The sequence below is a fragment of the Corvus kubaryi genome, unplaced genomic scaffold (genome assembly GCF_017639235.1).
Source record: "Corvus kubaryi isolate FWS band 111438036 unplaced genomic scaffold, C.kubaryi_AGA036_p1.0 split1-37296, whole genome shotgun sequence".
NCBI classification, from domain to species: domain Eukaryota; kingdom Metazoa; phylum Chordata; class Aves; order Passeriformes; family Corvidae; genus Corvus; species Corvus kubaryi.
The window spans coordinates 5,265,037-5,286,161 of NW_024582075.1; positions in this window are offsets into that span (position 1 = coordinate 5,265,037).

A 21,125-nucleotide genomic window follows, 5' to 3' on the forward strand; every position below is an offset into this window, starting at 1 on the left:
GGAGAGACAGATAAATCAAGTCCTATACTAATATTTTTTGGTGGATGGTAATGAAATGCTTGTTTAGTTCAGCCAAAGCATGTTCAGAATGAGGCAAGACTCCAACACAACACAATTTTGATTTTGAAAGGAGTGACCAGTCATAGCTTGCTTGCACAAAGAATGGTGTTCATACACTTTTCTGCAAGTCAGACAATAAAATCAGCATTGAAACTCACATAGTCTGAATGTGCCGTGAAAATATCTTAAATTCCAGATTTAGGTCATAAAGTTATTTCTATTGAAATTATTGGAAATTACCACAGTACAATTTGTTTTCTAAAGCACAAATCAACAGCAGTCTCTGGGTTTTGAAGGTTATAAGTGAAACCTTTTAAATTAAATATTTTTTGTGTCATTGACAGAAAAAAAAGACGTTATAAACTAAATAGGAATAGGTTTCTTGTTACAAAACAGACTAAACATTGGATTAAAAGAGTTGGTTGGTTTTTTGGGTTTATTTTATTCCATTCGATGTGAAAGTTGTGGAGGTAGAGCTTTATTCTACCAGAACACTAGAAAATGAAAATACATTTTTATGTTTATCTCAGTCATCATCGTAGGATATGGACTAAATAGAAAAGCACTGTTGCCAATTTATGTCTGGAAAATAAAGTTAAAGTGACCTCTGGTGTGTCACAGTAACTTTAAAACTGAATCAGGTATTATTAATATCCATTTTCTTAATTGTGCCTAATGCCTTAGCCACTTGATCATTCTTGCTTTGCAGTGTTTAAGCACCCTTGACACTGGGAACAGATAGATTGTTTTCTGGGTCACCACTAGAAGAAGCAGTATAGAACATTAGTGATTAATAACTCCTTTTTCTAAACCATTCCTGGTCACCTCATTGAAGCATGAAAGGACAAACAATGGGAAAATTTTTATGGTTTCTTAGAAGCCTTTAGTGTGGTGTTTATTCAAGCTTAACTCTCTCTACACAGGGAAGTCATTTTGAGCACAGACTGCAAGATCAAACTTTCAACATTTAAGTTTTAATTACACTCAGTTTTTCTTTCTCCCATCTGTTCACATCAAAAGTTCACAGTCTCCACTACAGTATTGTCAGAAACATTTGCGATACCTTAGAAAGTGAGCAGACACCATGAACATATACTCTACAGTATTTTTTTCTAGGGCTGCCGTTCATTATGCAAAAAAAGAGGCAACAAATTCAGAAAAAAACAAAGAATTGCTCAGCTTGGATTTTAGCCTATTTTTTACATAAATGTTAAATTGAATATTCATTTCAAGACATATTTGGCACTTGGTGGTACAGCATAAAGAGAACATTTTATGACACAACATGTTTGTGCTTAGACCATGAAACTTGCTTGTAACCCAAAGAAGTGAGCAATTTTTTGTGCAGTTACAGATGTTCATTCTGCCTTCAGGAGAGGGGCCCTTAGAGTTCAGATATGTATGGAAGCAATGTTACTCTTAGGCCTCATGCCTAAAATAAAATATCAAGATACACCCTGGCATTTTCACAAAATTTGCATTTTTGTTTAAAATATGCAACTGTCAACTAATGGAGACAAGTAAAGAAGTCAATATAGCTAGTCATCAAATCACAGAATGATTTGAGTTGGAAGGCACCTTAAGGTTCATCTCATTCCAACCTCCCTGCCATGGGCAGGGACACCTTCCACTAGACCAGGTTGGTCAAAGCACCCCTCTGTCCTGGCCTTGAAGTCTTTCAGGAGTGGGCTACCTACAGCTCCTCTGAGCAAGCTGCTCCAGTGTCTTACCACCTTCACAACAAAGAATTTCTTCCTAATATCTAATATAAACCTATTCTCAGTTAAAAGCCGCTTCATCTTGTCCTATCACTACATGCCCTTGAAAAATTCCCTCTCCAACCCTCTTGTGGGGCCCCTCTCTAGATACTGTTATGCTGCAAATATGAATCCCCAGAACCTTCTCTTGTCCAGGCAGAAGAGTCCCAGCTCTCAGCCTGTCTTTGTAGGAGAAGTACTCCAGCCCTCTGAGCTTTTGTGGTCCTTCTCTGGACTTGCTCCAGCAACTCCATGTTCATCTTACGTTGAGGGCCCAAAGCTGCATGCAAGCACTCCAGGCGGGGTCTCACAAGAGCACATTAAAAGGGCAGAATCACCTCCCTTGACCTGCTGGCCACGTTTTGCTTGATGTAGCCCAGGATATGGTTGGCTTTCTGGGCTTCAAGCATACAAGCAATTATAAAGATCTGGTTACAAATATCTGCTAAGTACCCTGGTCTGTATCAAAAGTTGGGCCATATTATTAGATACAAATGAATTTTTCTTCACCAATGTAAAACTTCAAGAGAATAAGGAGATTTATAGTTTTAAAAATGACACTTTCTTTAAGAACTACAGTTTATCTTTACACAGTCATTGTGTTAAATCATACATTCACCAGCTGGCTGAATGACGATCCTAGCCTTAAACAACTATTTTGTGCAAATACAAGTTCATAGTATTAATCCTTCAGTCACCAAGTAAGGCACAATGGTATAGTGAGATTAGTCTCAGTACAATTACTTGGCTTTAAAATCCCAAGTCAGTATTTGAAAATTGAGTGGGTTTCCTCAGCATATAAATTAGTCACCCCATATTGCTACCTAAAGATCCCAGGTATATTAGTTTACCATACAACCAACATGGAGAAAAACATCTGCGTTTGTGAGGGTAGTTTTCATGGCCTTCCTACAAGCTATCTTTCAATCAATTCCTCTCAATTAAAAAAAATATATATAGTCAACTAAGGTGTTCCTGTGCAAATTTATCTCTATTCCTTTTGCACCCCACTCTTGTAATTATATTTTAGTAAATATGTGCAAAGCTTTGGGACACACTGGCCTGAAACAGGTGGTAATGCTGGACTCTATCCTGTGACAATTTTGGATTGCTGAATTAATTGCGACTCAAATTGTGAGTAAGAGGTTTTGATGACCATGTAGTTGGCTGTCAGGAATAAAACACTAAACTACCAAGGGGAACAGAAGGAGTTCCAGGTTAGTCTATTCAACGTTGAGTCCTTGCTCTGATTTTGCATTTCCATTTCCCTGTTAGACTATTAGTGCCCCAAATCATAACTCATAGTTCACTGTTCATAAATCATACTTCACTGTTGTGTTCTCTCTGTAGAAATCTGTCATACAAATGCTTGAGTAGCAGAGCACTACACAATTCAGAAAACAATTTGGAAGTAAGGAAGTAAAGTTTCTGGGAAAAGAGAGAGGGACAGTATATTTCGATTAATTTATCAGATTTTCCTGTACAGTGTACAGCAGTTCTGTGGCCCCTGCAATGCCCTTCCAATTTTTTTAAGGAGGGAGTAGAGACATTCAGTTCAAAAGTTTTGGAAATCTTGAAGGTAAACAGAAATTATTTTTTTCTCATTTTTCTTTTTGTCTAAAAGAGAATTCCTAGTGAGGGCCACCTTAATGCCCTTTTCGATAGAAAACCTTCCAATACTGAGAGTTCCCAAGCTTGAATGAGGTGTATATTTTTCTGATAGATAGAACTGGTTTATCTCACCCAGGAAAGTTATTAATTCCCCTTTCTAGATAACCACATCATAATGCTTATCCATCTCTGAAGGTTTGCCTTTGTTCTTCCAGATATTCTGCCAGTCTTACTGCCAAGCAATGGCAATGACCTCAGAACTGATTCTTCTGGCAACCAAGCACCAGTCTTTGCAGAAGAGAAGCCCTGAAGAGGATTAATATAGAAATGATCCAGCCACCGTTAGCTATTAAATCTACATAAGAGGAATTTCACAATCCTTTAATGTAATTCTTACTTCTGACACCTGGCAGATGGGAGTTTAATAGTTCAGTTATTATCACATACATAAAGATTTTGACTTTTATTGAGTGGATCATCATAATATTTTCTTTCAAATAAAATTAAGATCTTAGCCCAAAAAAGCACTGGGACCTATACTGACCTTCAAAGTCAGTAGAACTGCTAGTGATTTTGTTGAAGCTTCCTGAAGTACTGCTGAATATGCAAGTACTGCTACATGGAGTAATGTGCCAGCTATTAAAGGTCTGATTTTCATATCACCAGTGTTTTAGATGAGAAAGCTGGTCCTGTATATTGCATTCAGTTAAAGTGTTATTAGATACAAGAATTACTTGCTGTGCTTGAGTACGTTTACCTCTGGAGCTATATGCATGTTTAAATAGATTAGCACTTGAACCTTTGCAAACTTCCGCAAAATAGACCCACTAACATCATTCTATTGTATCCATTCCTTTGATTGTAGCACTTTGGGGGTATTTAAATAATGAGTAGAGTAAAGCAGTATTTTATACACACTTCAAAGCCAGTAAAGGACCTATTGGGGCTGTTTCTAGTTAATGATCTATCTATAAGCCTTAAACTAGTAAATGTTACACTGCAAGAAAAAGCTGGTCTTTTAATGCAGTTACAAGTAAAAAGGTTTTTTTAGTCTTAAGCGTACAGACTAAAAATTTTTTTCAGGGCTGAGTTTAAAAAATTTTTAGAAATTGATTTCTTGGACTTTATTTCATTACCCTATACAAGGTACCTTCCATAATTAGTGACAGATACCTTTTTAACTCCAATTGTAACTTGTGAATTCCAGAAATAATAGTTACCATGGTACTCAAGTTCTTTTAGCAGCTTAATTCTCTCCCATATTTGGGACTTCTGTGTCTTTTAATATGATCACATACTCAAAAATACTGATGAGTTATATCAACAGGGGAATGTTTGCTATAACCTAACCTTATTTTCTACCGAAGTGACAGTCACTGTGATCTTATAGCAGAGATATGTGTTACATTAAAATACAGATGAATCACTTTTAACCTCTCCTTACGACGTAGACTGTACAGTAGAAAGACAAAAACCAAAGTTCTCCAGACTTTTTTTTCCCCAAATACTTCACCATTTGACACTGTAGATTTTTAACAGAAATATTAAAGTTGGTGTATGAATGCAGTTGGTATGAATGGAAATACCTGCATGTCCCCTTGAACCACACACATCTTGGTGCTTGCAAGTGCCTCTGTGTGTGTGTGTGTGTTTAATAGAGTGAGTGAATGAAGACCATGACAGAACAAGTGTGAATACATAAAACCAGCTTGCTTAAAGATTTCGTAAACAAGTATCACATTTTCTGTCCAAAAGATTTCATGCTGTGTTATCTTTCACTGCTTTTCCTGCAACATGCATGCATAGATATTGGAGATTGTTTGAAAGGGAGAAAATAGAACTTGTAATCCAAAAGTACCTGTAGCCAGTTGATGACCTGGGCTGGACAGAATCTGTGCCACAGTCCTCCACTTTAAAGTCTGCAAAAATGGTCATCTTTATTTTTGCTAAAACCTCGCTCAGCCAAGGAATTTTAGTGTTTAAAATGAGCAGTTCATGTGAGTGTAAGGATCTGGTTCAATGTACATAAAATGAAGCTGGAACAAGATCTTCTGGTAGAGGGTGGAACAAAAGGAGCAATTCATTGTTTTACAGGTATGGAGCTATAAATGTACCGTGTGAGAGTTTTCTTCCAGAGAGTGCCAGAATACAAAAAGCAGGATACAAAATTAATCAGTTAGGTTGTTTTTTTTTTAAAAAATATATCCCAGCACCAGTAGCATCTTAGGAGAAGTTACTTTAACCATTCAGATGTTATAAATGATCATTTAAAGGGATTGCACTGAGGCTAACTTCTTTCAGGTCTAATCTTGTATTAAATCTACTGAAATAAGGAAGGGAGGTGGTGGGGGGTGTGTGACAACATTCAGAAAGACAGTACTATTTTAGCTTAGTTTATTAAGACAATAGTGAGCTTGGGGCCACGAGGGAGAAGATGGGGAGATGAAAGAAAGGAAGATAAACCACATGAATAAAGAAGACAAGCCAAAAGAATTTTACATGAGGCAAGGAGAAGAATGGTATGCCAGGGAGGAGCTGTCATAAATACATGGTGCAGAGGAGTAAGGAAAGTGATATTTTTCAGACTTCAAGGGGTCTTGTATGCTCCAGAATTCCCATCCTATAAAAAAGGGAAGTGAAATGGGTATTTGTTCTTTAAGGGATATTTGGTGTTTCTGAAATTGTTAATGACCAAAATGATTGTGTACATACTCCTCAATAGATACAAGTGAAAATCAGAGCAACTGATGGTTAACACTGCATTGCTGGTAGTGTAATTGCCCTACGTGTCCAGAGTACGGCCAGTAAACCACTCCATGGCAACTATAGAGATTGGGGGATTGATTCCTGCAATCTCCTGCCAAAATACAGAGGAGAGCTTATGGTGAAGCTATGATTAAGACATGCCAGCAAGCACTGACACTGGAATCCATATAGCACAAGTTATTTTTGAAAATCCATTAATGAGCGGTGATAAACCTGCTTTTAATTTTACTGAATGATTCTGCTAAATACCAATAAAAATTTACTAATACAATTATGCGTTTATTTTACATCAGGCAAAAAAAACCCCCCACATTGATTTGCATAACTCCCTGACACCTTCTACAGTACTTTTTTAATTAGCCACCTGCTCTTGTTCTGAATAACATCTATTTATGACTCTGTAGCTGAGCAGTTTGGGGAACTAATGGTAGCGTGCAAAGCAAATAGTTTAGTCTGACCTCTTCTGATCCCCATACAAAAAATTAGTATGTTGATCTGAGAACATGCTGAAGCCCTCGAAAGGTAAAAAAATCACCAAACCCACAAAAAACCTAAACTACTCATTGTGAACATATTTTTTTCTCTATACTTAAGCAAAATAAAGGAGAGGAGAGGAGAGGAGAGGAGAGGAGAGGAGAGGAGAGGAGAGGAGAGGAGAGGAGAGGAGAGGAGAGGAGAGGAGTTTGCAGTAAAATAAACATGCATTTTACTGCAGTCTTTTGCAGCAAAATAAAAAAGAATCAAGCTTGCCATTACACAAGATGCAATATAAAAGATGTTGTTATATTGAACATTAAGATATTCTATTCATGAAGACTGCAAAACTTCTGCCATACTTTATAATGCTGAAAGAATAATGCAAAAAACTCTGTACTCTGCATGTTTTTTGGGACTAGATGAGGGTGACTTAGTGATACAGAACATTTTCAAAAATTATGTAAGTTTGGTTGGAATTGGAAGACATGCAAAAATTTTAAGAAATTTAAGCCTTCTATAATTAGGTATTACGGGAGGTTTCTGTGTTACTAATAATAATGGAGAACTTGATACACACCAGAACACATCTGAGCCCATGTTTGATGTGCAGAGAAAGATATTTCAAAGCTGACAAAACTCCAGATGTCTTATACAGATGTTCAGTGTGCAGAAGGTGTGTGGGGGTGAAGCACCAGGCACTCACAGGAGTTTAAAGACTGGATTTGAGAGCTTTTTTAATAATTTCAAGATGGTTGCATTCTTCCTTCTTCTATGACATATACGCCCTTTTAATTTTTATTTTTATTTGTTAATTTAGAAGAAAATTAACTTTGGCAATAAAGCATGAGGAATACAGTTTACTGACTTCAGTCCAAAGAGAAAAAAAAAAGAAAGAAGATAGACACGTAAAAGGAAAATAGGAGATGAGAGAGTTCTGTATATAGAATAATCACCCATGTAGACACACACACAACTAATACATTGTGTTGTTCTTTTGTGTTTACACAGATCAATTCCTGTTACAATCCCACCCACTTATTTTTAATGTTTCTAACAGATTATCCTTCCTACAGCTGCAGAAAGAGAAAGGAATGAGCGATCAAAAGAACTAAACTAAACAAAAATTGCATACATATTGGCATTTTTAGGCTCACAGCTGAAAACCAAGTGGTGAAAATAATCCAGCTCTGATGACTTGGGCTGTGTTTCTTCTGCTGAGCCTTTTTACTGGTGCAAAATGAAGCAGTGTAGCTGTTACGATTAACAGCTAACTCTGGTAAAAGTGAAATTTTCCCACAGCTTTCCCAAAAACTCTTGGTCAAATGCCACAGTAAAGGGCACCATATTGTGGCTTGTAGTCAGAGAAACTTATAGATTCTGTTTTCAGTAAGTTTAATAAAAGCGATGATTCCTGCAATCTCCTGCTGAAGCAAAGAGGACGTTCCCCCCACCCCCCCCACCAATTTGTATCTCTGGAAAGCAGGTCATTACATAGACATATTTTATTGCTTAAAATCTCTGGGACTTGTTGTGAAATGACACAGAACAAGCTGTACACAAGAACAATTCATGAGATTTCTGTGCCTCAGATCTCCTCTTTTCTCATCTTCCTTTGCCTACAGGAAGTGTCTCTGCTGCAGGATCTTCATTTCTACATCAGGGTGTGGGTGAAGTTAAAGCCTCTAGCGAGAGCACAGAGCCTGACTGACATCAGCAAGGGCATTCACTAGGGTGGTGACAATGGGCCTCAAATGGAGAACTGTTTAAACTTAAGTAGTAGTCAACATGGGGATTGTTTTGCACTGACTGAGCTACTCTAATTTAACACACTTCTCATTTGGAAGCCTTCAGCACAGCTCCAGTAATTTTTTTTTTTAATTCATTTCTCAAATACTTTTCTACAAACACAGAACACAAGATCTCAATTTCATCTTTATATCCCCCACTCCTTTATATATTTAATGCTTTGCTCTTGTAAGATCTCTGCCCTCACTTGCAAGGACTTAAACAGGAAAATGAATGAAATAAACCTCATCTGTTCTTGATTTAAAGCGGAAAGTTACATGTCATCAGGGTCCTCCATACCTATCATCGACTTTTAGGAGCTGCAGGACAGCAATCCTTCTTGAAAGGAGCTAGGAGTTTATACCGACCGAGTAACAAAAAGGCAGAATGCCATCTTAGTATGACTAAATATAACTAAGTATGACTTACAGTGACTAAGAACCTTAGTATCACTAAATTTATCTAAGAAACTCCCTTAGAATTCTCAGGAAAATACATTATGAGAGTGCCAGTTGCCACAGTCCACATTTGAGGAAAAAAATCTACTGTATATGGTTTGATACCTGCTGGCTGAGAGGAACATTTCTCAGAGACTGCAGAGTGTTTTGGGTCACATACTGTAGGGGACATTTGCACCTGGATCAGCATGAATCTCTTTCAGGCTGGTCCTTTTCCAAACCAGTTGCTTTTAAAGATTATCTTTCCATATTAAAGACATTGAAAATTTAATAGCCTTCTGGTAAATTGTTTTCCCCATGTTTGTGCATAGGACTCGCCAAAAAGTATGCTTCAAAAAAAAAAAAAAAGGCAGAAAAAGATGTGTCTGGGCAAAATGAGCAGCAGCTGTACTGAGTTTACTAAGATAATTCTCACTCACATACATTAAAAAAAAAAGGATATTGAAAAATATAGGTTTGCTTGTCTCATGATATTAAAATTGATTTAGAATACAAAGAACTAAGATAATTGAAGTATCTGAGTGAATCTAAACCTGAAGAATCCATTCATCCAAACAGATGAGCTCTGAGTTAGTATGACCTCTCCTTCCCTGCCCTCCCCAGTTCCTTTTCATTAGTAAGATCTTTATCATAACAACTACATACAATCATATTTTCTTGACCTCCAGCACAGATTAATCTCAGGCACACAGTAAGGCCTATGTTAAAACTCTTGAAAGACTAAAAAGAAAATTATGCATCTGGTCACTTAACCTTGAATGCAAGTTAAATGTGCCTATTTTAACAGTTAGTGTAGGAGCAACAGAACGAAGCAAAGAGTTTGAAATATTTTTATTGTAACATGGTAAAATTTGCAATTGTAGGTGAAGACAATCATATGCAAAAGCTCTTAAAAGAGCATTAGAAAGGCATGAGAATTAAATGGCAGTGGAGATAACAGCCTGGTACATTGTGACATACACCCAGAGCTGTGATTTCCTTTCACTCAGAACACAGAGAAGAAGGGAAGGATACAATTAACTGGCCAATTAAGAGTGATACACTACATAGAAAAGGGGAGTCATGGCTAGTGACTTTGGGCAAAAAGGCAAAATTATTATTTTAGTATAATAGCTACTTCAGTGAACAGCAAAAGTGTTACTTGTATGGCCATTCAAGTAGGAGAGAAAAAGGATGCAATATGCCGGTATCTTTAAATGGGAGAAGTCCACCGCTGTTTTTTTAACAGGATTTTAGTGATTCCGTGTCTTTTAAAGTGACTGCAGCAGCAGGAACCAGAATTCATTGTGGAAGAAAATCAAGAAAACAGGTCCAAATTTGTCTCCTTGGGGAACATTTTTAGGCTAAATTTCAGCATGTGATCTCTTTGCTGTGGTTCGTGAAGCTGGCTTGTCGTGAGTGCCTGTGTTTTCAGCTGCAGGCCATGGTAAATATACAGTAATTTGCTTCAGCTTTAACCTCTTAATGTGGGCTAAGCCCACAGAGAGACCGGGACACATCCTACTGTACCTGTGAGCACAGACTGTCTGGAGACTAACATGACTCAGATGCCTGACAGCAGTTATGGAGGCTCAAATGACAGGATCAGCTCTCTGATGTGAAGCACTGGAGGGCCATGATACATGGTGTATGTAGACAGGTATTTTGAGCTTCAGTGCCGTGTTATAGTGTCAGCAGGACAGGTTTTTCTAGAGGGCCACACCAGCATTTGTGGGTTTGGTTAAGCCATTTATGTCATAGCGCTGATTTTCTTTGTCTCTGTGATTCCTAAAGTATGACGGTAAATGGAAACCTCTGTCAACCACAGATCTGCTTTCATAGGCATGAGGTGTTCCCTTTTTTTGTGCCAGAGGACACTCTTGTCCCCTCTCCTCACCTCTTCTGGAAGAAGTAGAAGGAACTCTGGTAATTCACTCTTTTGATGAGCAGGTTAAACTCTGTATGGGAAGTTACAAGAGATACTGGATCTAAGAAATGCTGGAGCATGTGTTTCTTCCTAAGACCACAATGTTTCTTCCTAAGTAAGGAGGACCCACAAAGTTTTTCCTAAGCAAAGGTACATGGAAAATAAGCAATGAGTCAGATCATTTAAAAAGAAATAGAGCTGTTGCTAGCAAACAGAATAATGATGCAGGAAATACGTATCAGTGGAAATGTAAATACGTTTCCCCATTACTTCCAATCAGTGGCAAATAGTCAGTACTCAGAAGAAAGAAAGAGAAGCAGAAAAGGAGTTACATTAATGATATACCATCCTAACAAGTTGTCTTGGTTTTGAAAGACAGGTATCTGCTAAGGAAGGCAGAAGCCTCCCTTGGAATGGCAGATGTAACCCCTTTCCCTCCGAGTTATTATAATTTTTGAAATCAAGGGCTTTTAGGCAAAGATGTGGGAAAATAGGAATAACAGTTCTTTACTATTATATATCTATATGTGTATAACCAGTCAAACAAAACAACAATAACTATGGCAGTAAGAGCAAACAATCACAAACCCAGTGCCAGCCTTCTCGGCTGTCAGGCCCTTTCCCCTCGCGTGCGGTTCCGGTCACAGCCGGCAGGGGCGCTGGCGGCTCCCGGTGAGCAGGGCAGGTGCGATGGTTCCCCCGCGGCTGCAGGGGGCGCTCCGGAGCGAGCTCGGGGAGCACGCGGCCCTGGTGGCCTGGGATCCCAGGAAGGGATGGGACAAAGGCTTCGCAAAGCCCAGACAGCTGGCCCCAGTGTCCGGCTGGAGCTTCAGGAAACAGCAGGCTGGAGCGGCAGGCTGGAACGGCAGGGACGAGCACAGATCCCGGGTGGCAGACACGATGTATCCAAGCGGGGAACCCCCCGGAGGTCTGGGCGGGCAGGTTGAGCACGGCTACAACACAGCGAAGGCTCCAATCAGCGGCGGGGCAGGGCAGCCACAGCCCGGCCTCCAGCCGGACAGGGAAGGTGGGCCGGGGGTCCTGGGATCTTTCTCCGCAGAAAGAAAAACGGCCGAAAAGAACCAGGCTCCTCTCCCCGAGAACGCCGAGAGTGAACTGCCCCCACACTCAGGTGAAAACAAAAGAGTAGCCAGGTCTTTTGTCTTCACTTAAGTACGGCCATTTGTCCCCTAGCAACACGCATATGGGAAAAAATTCCTTTAACAGGAAAAAAACTAGGACTAAACTAAAACCTCAACACAAGTCCAGGAGCAGGAACCCTGCACAACCTAAGTATGACAGAAGTAAACAACATGATATATTTGACAAAAGGGTCATTAGCTACTGGACACTTTTTAGAAGTTGGCCTACAGGTTCCTGTGATTATAATGAACTCTTTCCATATACATTTTTTTTAGTAAGAATTCCTGAGAGTATCCAGACTTTACAGAAAGATACCTGACAACTATTTCGTCAACTGTTTGCTGTTTCCCACTTCTTCTTGTACAAAGATTGTGCTCTAAAGAGCAAAGAAGGGAGGGGAGAGGAGGGCAGGCAGAGCCCCCACAGCCTTTTGCCTTCTCATTTCCAGTTCTGAGTGTATAGAATTGCAGCAAGGCAGAACCAAGCTGCCCTTACTTGTAGGTGCCTTAAAGCTTTGTCTCCCCTAGGGAGAAAATTATAAAGTCAGGTCTATTATTTGTCTGTTGTGACTTTTCTGCTCAGCCCTGTTGCCTCCACCAAGGTGATGCTCTACTACTGCAGAGCTCTTAGCTGGTGGGTCACAGAATCACAGAATAGTTTGGGTTGGAAGGGACCTTTAAAAGCCATCTAGTCCAAGGCCCCTGCAATTAGCAGGAATATCCTCAAGTAGATCAGGTTGTTCAGAGCCTCATTCGACCTGATCTTGAGAGTTTCCAGGAATACGGCACTTACTCTAGGCAACATGTGCCAGTGTATCATCACCCTCATTGAAAAAACTGCTTCCTTGTAACTGCTCCCAGTTAACCCTCTTTTAGTTAAAAACCATTTCTCCCATTGCAAGAGGTCCTGCTAAAACATTTGTTCCCATCTTTCTTAAAGGCCTCCTAAAAATACTAGAAGGCCACGATAAGGTCTCTCCAGCACTCTCTTTTCTGGAAGCTGAACAATCCCAATTCCCTCAGCTTTTCCTCATAGGAGAGGTGCTCCATCCTTCCAGTCATCTTTGTGGCCCTCTTCTGGACCTGCTCCAACAGGATGAGGCAGCTTTCACTCAGGGTGGGGAATGAGCACTTCCAGGCTGAAAACTTATCCCAGTAATAGCATGCAGCTCAGTTAGGAAAGTGTACTTTTGTAGATGCTGAGAAGGCTACCAGAGAAAAATTCTCCACTTTTTACTGTCTCGTGTGAAAGTCTCTGTTCTCGCGCAAGCTAGCTGTCTGACGGTTTGCTATCTGGTAAACATTTGCAGGTGCAGGGCTGTTGTGAGAACATAGTGGAATTGGTTTTGGTTCACTGAGAATAATGTTTTGAAGTGGGTGGTTATACTGCTCAGCCACTCACTTTGGTGGGTGGCTAGCCAAGGGGCCAATCATGTAATTTCTCTTTTGCGATCCATGCTGTAAAAGGATGGGGTTTTGGCATTAAAGGGTCATCTTCAACCGTCTTCTCTGACCTGAATGCATGTCATTTCTCATGGTCCCTGCATGCAACAGTCACATACTTTGACTCCGTTTCTATCTCTGCCTCAATGCTCTCAATTAGTATTCCTAGCCTCCAACAACCATCATCTAGAATATAATATTTTTTTAGTATAGTTTGCAGTCTTAGAGATGACATGTAGTGATTTAACAGTTCTTTGGTGATTTCAAAACAATCTGTAGCCAGGTAATATTAAATTGGTACTGATTATCATAATAGCTATTGAAACAGATGCCTCTGTATAAACCCTTATCTACATCAAGCTCTGTAGATGTATATACCTGTAGATGTATATACCTGTAGATGAATCCACTGATGCTCTGACCTCCCTCCCACCTCGGTATGATTGCTGTTTCCATGATACTCACGTCCTCTCCACCCCTAGGAATCTCTCAGCAAGCCATGTTAATTTACTAACCCTGATCCAACAACCCATGTGCTTTGGGGTGGAGGCAGAAAACCCACTATTATTCAGGTGGGAGAAGGGGGAAGGTGGGAGAGACCTTTCCAATTAACATCTTCTTCTACCATTTCAAATCCCAAAATCAAGACAAATATTTCCGCCTTTTTTTTCCTCCATTTCTGATGTGAAAGAATCACCTGCTGTTTCCTTCTGCTACTAAGATGTCAGAAAGAGGAAAATTCGACTACTGGAGCATGTTGCAAAGTTGTTGGTCCCACCTGGGCTCTCCAAAATTAGCAGTGACACTGCTCTATTAACTGCCGCTGACAAACTTACTGCTGTGTGTTGGAAGACAAAAAGGAGAAAGGGGGAGAAAAAAACCCCACCCAAATGCAAAGGTTGCAGGCAAGCTTAATAGATAGAATGAAAGATAAATACTTTTGAAAGACACATTTGTTTTAAAGCTGAAAGAAACGTAATTGCTCAACTACATTCTCTTTGTTATTCAACAGCAGGAGAGCAGAAAACCTGAAATATACATTGCATGCCCAGTACCAATTTATAAGAAAACTCTTCATCCCCAAATGTTCAGTTTTAAAAATGTCTAAATTTCTGATTTGGAAAAAAACAACCCAAAACCCAGCCATACTAGAAAACCTGCATGTTGCTGCCTGTTCTGAGCTTCCCCTCCCCCTCCCCAAGACACTTGCCTCTGCCGTGTGCTCTGAACCCCTTTGTTCCAAGGGCAGGCAAAACCAAATATAACTCAAACTCTTTAGCAGTGTCTGATTGGCCCGTCACCCCAGGTATGCCCCCAGTCCTCCCCTTTCCCCTTCTCCAAATAAAAGAAAGGACCAAGGGGGGGCCTGCCCTCTTTGGCTTGCACCCTTTCTGTGAACATCTGTGTGTCGTCTGTCTCTGTTTGAAAGCTTCTAATTGCGGGAAGTTAGGCAAACCCAAAGCTATGCTTTTCCCTCTTTGCTTTTACTGTGGTGGTATCAGATTTGCAGCTACCATTTTGCCACTTTTAGAGCTACTGAAATGCTGGATTGCCTGTGCTACCTCTCTAGGCTGCCTGAGGCTTTCTAAGGCATTGAACTATGAGCCTAGCCGGTAAAAAGCTGTAAGTATACTTCCTCATCTGCAAGTACATTTTGTGGCATTATCCAACATAAATGGAGCTTATGTGCAACTTCTTTTACCCAGACTTCATTTGGTAACACAACTTGGAAAACAATCTGCCTGCAAGGCCATTCTTCAGCAGGCAGACTGAGCACTTTTGACTAAAATTTTAAAAACCTTATCCAAATTTCACAGCCAATTATATGAAGATCTGAACTCTCTCCCTCCCTCTTATACTTAGAGCTAAATAAGCGCTTTCAGTTATTTACAGTTGCAATCACTGTAGAAGTTATAAGAGAAAATCCCAGTCCATATAAGACAAATTTCTTTTAACAGCATTTCACTGCATTTTATTGTGTCTTACCTACAAGTAATTGTGTGCTTACAGTTTAAGTGACAGAACATGTTGCCACAGAAAATGGGAAATTTCATATGTCCACATTTATTATTATGATGTAGAGTTGTGACACCACAGCTGAAACTTTCCACTTTGAATAGTTGGCTCTAGTTAAAGCATAGAGTAGTGGATAATGTGTTGCCACTCCATATGCTTATTTTTCATCTTCTGGTTTTATTACTAGATTTTAGCCCATTCCAAGGGGATTCAAGTGTTATTCCAGCATCTGCCTACTTTGTAGACAAACAGCTATGCTCACATCATTATGCATTAATATCACATCGCAGTTTGATGTACTTAACAGAATCCTTAATATTAATAAAAACAATTATCTTTTCCCAAAATTTACAAACTTAAAAAATTATGATTTTTAGATCTTCATTTTACCTGAAGCAGAAATAGCTTAGCTTTTTAAAAGTTACTTTACTACATCTGGGATTTGTCTAACAGGTTAATGAGTCACAAAAGACTTAATGCTCCAAAACCCATTTTAGTGTCTAATTTGGAATGTATGCCAGACCCTCTGTGATGAGGATTTTTTGAAGCTAATAGCAGTATTGTGTCTGACAGATTTTTTAGTTTATTACAAGTAAGGTGAAGATACCTCATGGCACATGTATTTGAAAGAGCCAGCTTTGTTTCACTAAACTTGTTCTGCTTGGAGGCAAAGTCCATTCCCGGATTCTAAAACAGTTTGTACCAGGATATTAAAAGAGAACATGAAAGTAAAAATGTGCACCTCTATAGGGAGACAGAGAACTGTGGAATTGTGGATAAAGCATCATCCAGGAGAGCACAGGGATCTCTACGATAAAACACCCAAGTAGGAAGTAAACCCACCCATGGACATCCTACATCCTATAAAGCCAACCCTACACAGTCTGAAGGAAGGTGCAGGACATGCCCCCTGCTCAAATAATTTTCCTGATCATGAAGCAGGGCTCTCCCAGGGGTTGTTCAAGACATTTTAGCCTGGGCAGAGAAAACACTCCAAATATGACTGGTGGTGTTGATCTCTAGTGATCACACACCTTAGAAAATTTTGCTCAAACCCGGTGTATTTTGGAAAGGCTCTAATCATGCAAGTCTGTGTGATAACTACTATGAGGAGTAACTAAATGAGACCTGCCAGATCCTTGAGCATCTGGAACACAACTCTTAACCTGCTTTGGCATGAAAATGGATTGGCGAGATTCAGATCTGAACAGATCAGGGAACAATCTGGCAATGTAGCCAGAACAGTCAGGCGAGCAGCTTCAGGCACCTCTAGATCTATTCATCCACTCCTTGCTGGTGTAGTCCTCAGTTATAATTTTGTCCCTACTCCAAAGTGACAAAAAATAAAAATCTAGTTTTTTCTAAGGCTCTTTAGTTTCAAATTGAAAGTATTGTCTCTAAGACCATAATATTGATCTGAAAATTAAAATTTAAAAAAATTCAAAAATAGGAACAGTTTACAGTATTTAAGTTAGTTAGTGTGACTGAGTTCTGTGTCAGCCTTTCCAGTACAGGAAAAAAGGAGAAGACATTTTATCCCAGAACTGCAAAAAATCTTTTGAAAATTATCATCTCTGTAGTCTTGTGTAGGGCTGAAGCCATCTAGAACTGGAATACAGCTAAACTATTGTTATCAACATGCTTATAACAGGCTTAAGTCTTTTCCAGATTGCTCATGACTATTTTGAATTGCTAGAATTTCAGATCAGCAAAAGTATCCTGAAGCCAAAGGTTCAGAGTTGTACAAAACACTGGTAATACTTCAAAGATAAGACTTTTTTATACCCTTTATTAGATGTAGGGTATGAACTGGAAAGCTGCACAAAATAAGAACCATATGAGGACAAAGAGATTTACACCTATTAGGATATTTAAGAAGCTGACAACAGTTTAAGTCAGATTGTCAGAGAAGGAAGTTTTCCTTTACATGCTGTATAAATGCCAACCCATAATCTACTTGCAATCTTTTGTGATTAAACAGCTGAGCTATAAGATGCTTCTCAAGTCTTCGCAAATGTTTTTCAATAGCAGGGAACTGTGACAATTGTGCTTTTGGATACTTGGGTGGAATATGCAGGATGATGTCTTAAACTATGATGTGGAAATGATCACTAAGCTTAAGTGACTCTACTAGGGAACTTACAGTTCCTACACTATTTTGTACAGTAACCAGCAGAAGTGAAAGAAGAACAGGGCTAAAGAAAATGGCAAGGGATTTTACAACCAAATAGAAGGGGGTAGGCATTTGCAGTAGAGAGAACGCACTTGGCTTTCCAAACCAAATCCCAATTAGCAAAGTGTTTGTCTGGGTCTTCCAGGTCTCAGTATCAGTCTCTATTTTCTCTCTTCTTCACTGTCTTGCCCACACCTACTCAAGTGTTGGTCATAAGCTATTTTTGTTATTCACAATTTTTACCATATTTTAATTCTTCTACCCCTCCAACAGCTCAGATATAAAGATGTAAACATCCTAATACCAAACCAACTTTAAGTTCAATTCTTTATTTCATCTCTCTTTATTTTCTATCTACTCTGTCTCATTTGCCCATTTCTCTACCTTTTTCACATGTATTTCTATGTGGTTTTGGATGCTATACATTAAACATGGAAAGTCTTTCTTGTAAATAACAAAGCTCTCCACTGTTAGTAGTGATTTAAAAGACACCTACTAAGAAAACGGAAGTGATATAAAATAGTAAGTAGAAAGAGCTTGTATTTTTGTTTGAAGTGAATTGGCTAAATATTAGCTACCAAATCTAGTGCTCCCAAAGCACAGCATATGTGTTATTCTTACCATCTAACTTTAGAAATCCAGTTATCGCCTGCTTTACAAGCCTATATTCATGCACTTCTTGATCATCTTTATATTCCTTCATCCTTTGAAGGAGAAAAATGCCCACGTAAACACATGAAATTTTAAGAGAAAGAAGAAGAATCAGAAGTACTTTGTTTATTCATCTTCAAGAAGAGGAAGAAGCATGTTTTTAAAGCGAGTAGCATTTCGAATTTATTTCTCTTAAAAAAAAAATGCTATGTTTTGAACGGACTATTTAAAGAAGTCATTCATGCTTTTGTCCAGAATTTTAATGCAATAAACTGGAAAATTTTAACATTTTAAAACATGCAAATTATTTTTCCCAAATATACAGATGCTAACCAATATAGCAACTCTGATTATATGGGTTATATCTCTAGTAATTATTTATCTCAGGGTATTGCAGGCATGGTTTTGTTAAGAAGAAACCAAATTTACTAAAATAGAGTGTCAAAAATCTGAATGTTGGAATAAGAATTGATAGCAATGTGGATCCTTTACACTGAGATAACAGAAAAGTACTTTTTCTTTTGTTGCTGAACACCAGCAGAATTGAAGATGAGAGCAACAAAGATGTCATTTGACATGAAAATATTCACAAATATGTATACTTCAGGTTTTAATTTATTCCTTCTTATACCATGGGTACAAAATATCACGAGAACCCTGCTGCAATTAAATGGAGAGCATCATTTTGGGTACATGGAATCTTGTAATTTCTGGTGTAAAAACAACAAACTGCTGATCTGTGTGAGGGGAATGCTTTCCAGAGTTTTATGGCCTTTGGCTTTTTAGTAGTGCTTTGACATCTTTCTCAGGACACCAGTTTCTGAGCATAGGGATCCTTGGTTTCAGGTGATGTGATACTGCCAGAATAACAAAATTGTACCATACTGTCCATTTCCTGCACTGTGCTTTGCAAGGCTTAAATAATTAAAGCCAGGATCCAGAACATAAAAGAAAACAAATATTTGCAAGAAGGGAGGTATATGTGGTCATACAGATGATAGGAAGGATTATTTTCTTGCTCTTTCTTTGAAAGTCCATGCCACAGGATACAATAACTGCAATGTCCAAGCAAGACCTGTGTACTATACCCAGGCTATTTCAGAATGTGATGAAAAACATGTCCAAATACATAATATTGTGCCATGCCCTAGATTTTATTTAGTCATTTATTAGTAGAAATTTCCACAAAATTATTGCAGTGATTATGCCTACATACATATATGTAGTTGCATATCCAACTGTAAGTACATTGATTTTCTTTTTACTGGCAACCTTCTGCTTGTAAATGCTAAAAAAAGTAAAAAGGGAGGATCTATTTTGCTTTTTTATATGACTACATATAGCAACAACTGTTCCAAACTTTTTTTCTCTAGACTAAAAATCTTTTGTTCAGGAGAAAAAAATCCATCCTTTCCCTGAAAAGCATTCATTTCTTTGTTCCTTAATTTAAGGTAGAAAGAAAAACAGCAAAAACATTAAATAAAGCTACATCTAGATATTCAAAATGTGCACCTATTTTTGATATTGCCTAAGAGAACTATTCTCCTCAAACTGCAACATTCCTTATTCTAGTTGCTGCTCGACACCTGATTTACACCTCAACTGTGTTCTCAGATAAGCATTTTGCATTTCTTTCCCTTATAGGCTATAAATAATTGCTAGTTTATTCTCCAAGGGGAGAAACAGAAATTTTATTCACACACATGCAGAACTTCTGGCACATAAAACACCCAGGTAGTAAAAATAAAAAAAAGCTGTCTCCCCTCAAACGCATCTGCCAGTTAAATGAGCGGCCACTTCATGAAAGCTTTTTAGCATTACTCAAAGCTTTCTGAAGCCTGGTGAGAGGACGTGCCTCATTAAATTTCCCAATTCCCCAAAGTTCTCTCCATTACTGAGACACAGGAGAGTCTTTTTGGGGTGTATCCTCATCATCAAGTTAGGAACTGACCTTTAAAAAGACAACAGTTGTGATATTTTTCAAGTATATGCATTTTTCACGTCGAAGGATTGGTCAGAGCAGTGAGGAACTGCATGTTAGAAAAGCTCCTTCTTTTTAGGCTTACCTCGATGAAGGAGCACTGAACCTTCCTGCCTCTGACTTCCTTGCCATCCTCTTTGACATCCATAGTACTGATGTCTGCAAGACCTTTCCTTCTTCCTTTAGTACTTTTACACCCCTCACACACACCTGCTGTTTCCTCAGACCTTTTCAGGGTCTTCAGAGCCTTTGTCTCTCTCGAGCTCAGGGAATCTTTCAAGTGAGTACCACCAGAGGGCAAAGCCGGATCAGTAACATCCTAGCTCATCCCGGCTCTGTCCTGCAGCCTGGAGTGTGATGGGACTTCCGGACTAGCCGGTCAGCAACGTCCACGCTCACAATTCACATACTACATGTCACGACTGCAACGAATTGCAATCACCAGCCAAAGCCCTCTGTCTTTAGGAAGGTCTCAGCATCTCGGGGATATGAATTAAAGGCCTGGCAGCATAATTAGACAACAGCTTCATCATCTTGTAATAACCTTTCTCAGTATTTGTGGGAACCCCCAAAATTTTGCTATAGGCAATTAAGGAGAACAACATAAGAAAAACTAAAGGAATAATCACATTTTAGATACTTCAACCCTCAATTTTGAACTCATTAAAAGATACTCTGGTCCAGAAATTTATTTAGAGAGACAACTTCATCTCTAGAAGCATTGGCTCTATCTTGGAGTGGCCCTCAAGCCTGGATGCAGTCTCCCTTTCAGCAAGACTCTGTCGTCATGTTCATATAGCACATTTGAAACCACAGTAGAGTAGCCAGCTATCACAAGACAACCCACCCTATTTAAAATGATAGTCAGAGGATGTCTTTTACTTGAAGCTGATCAGAAA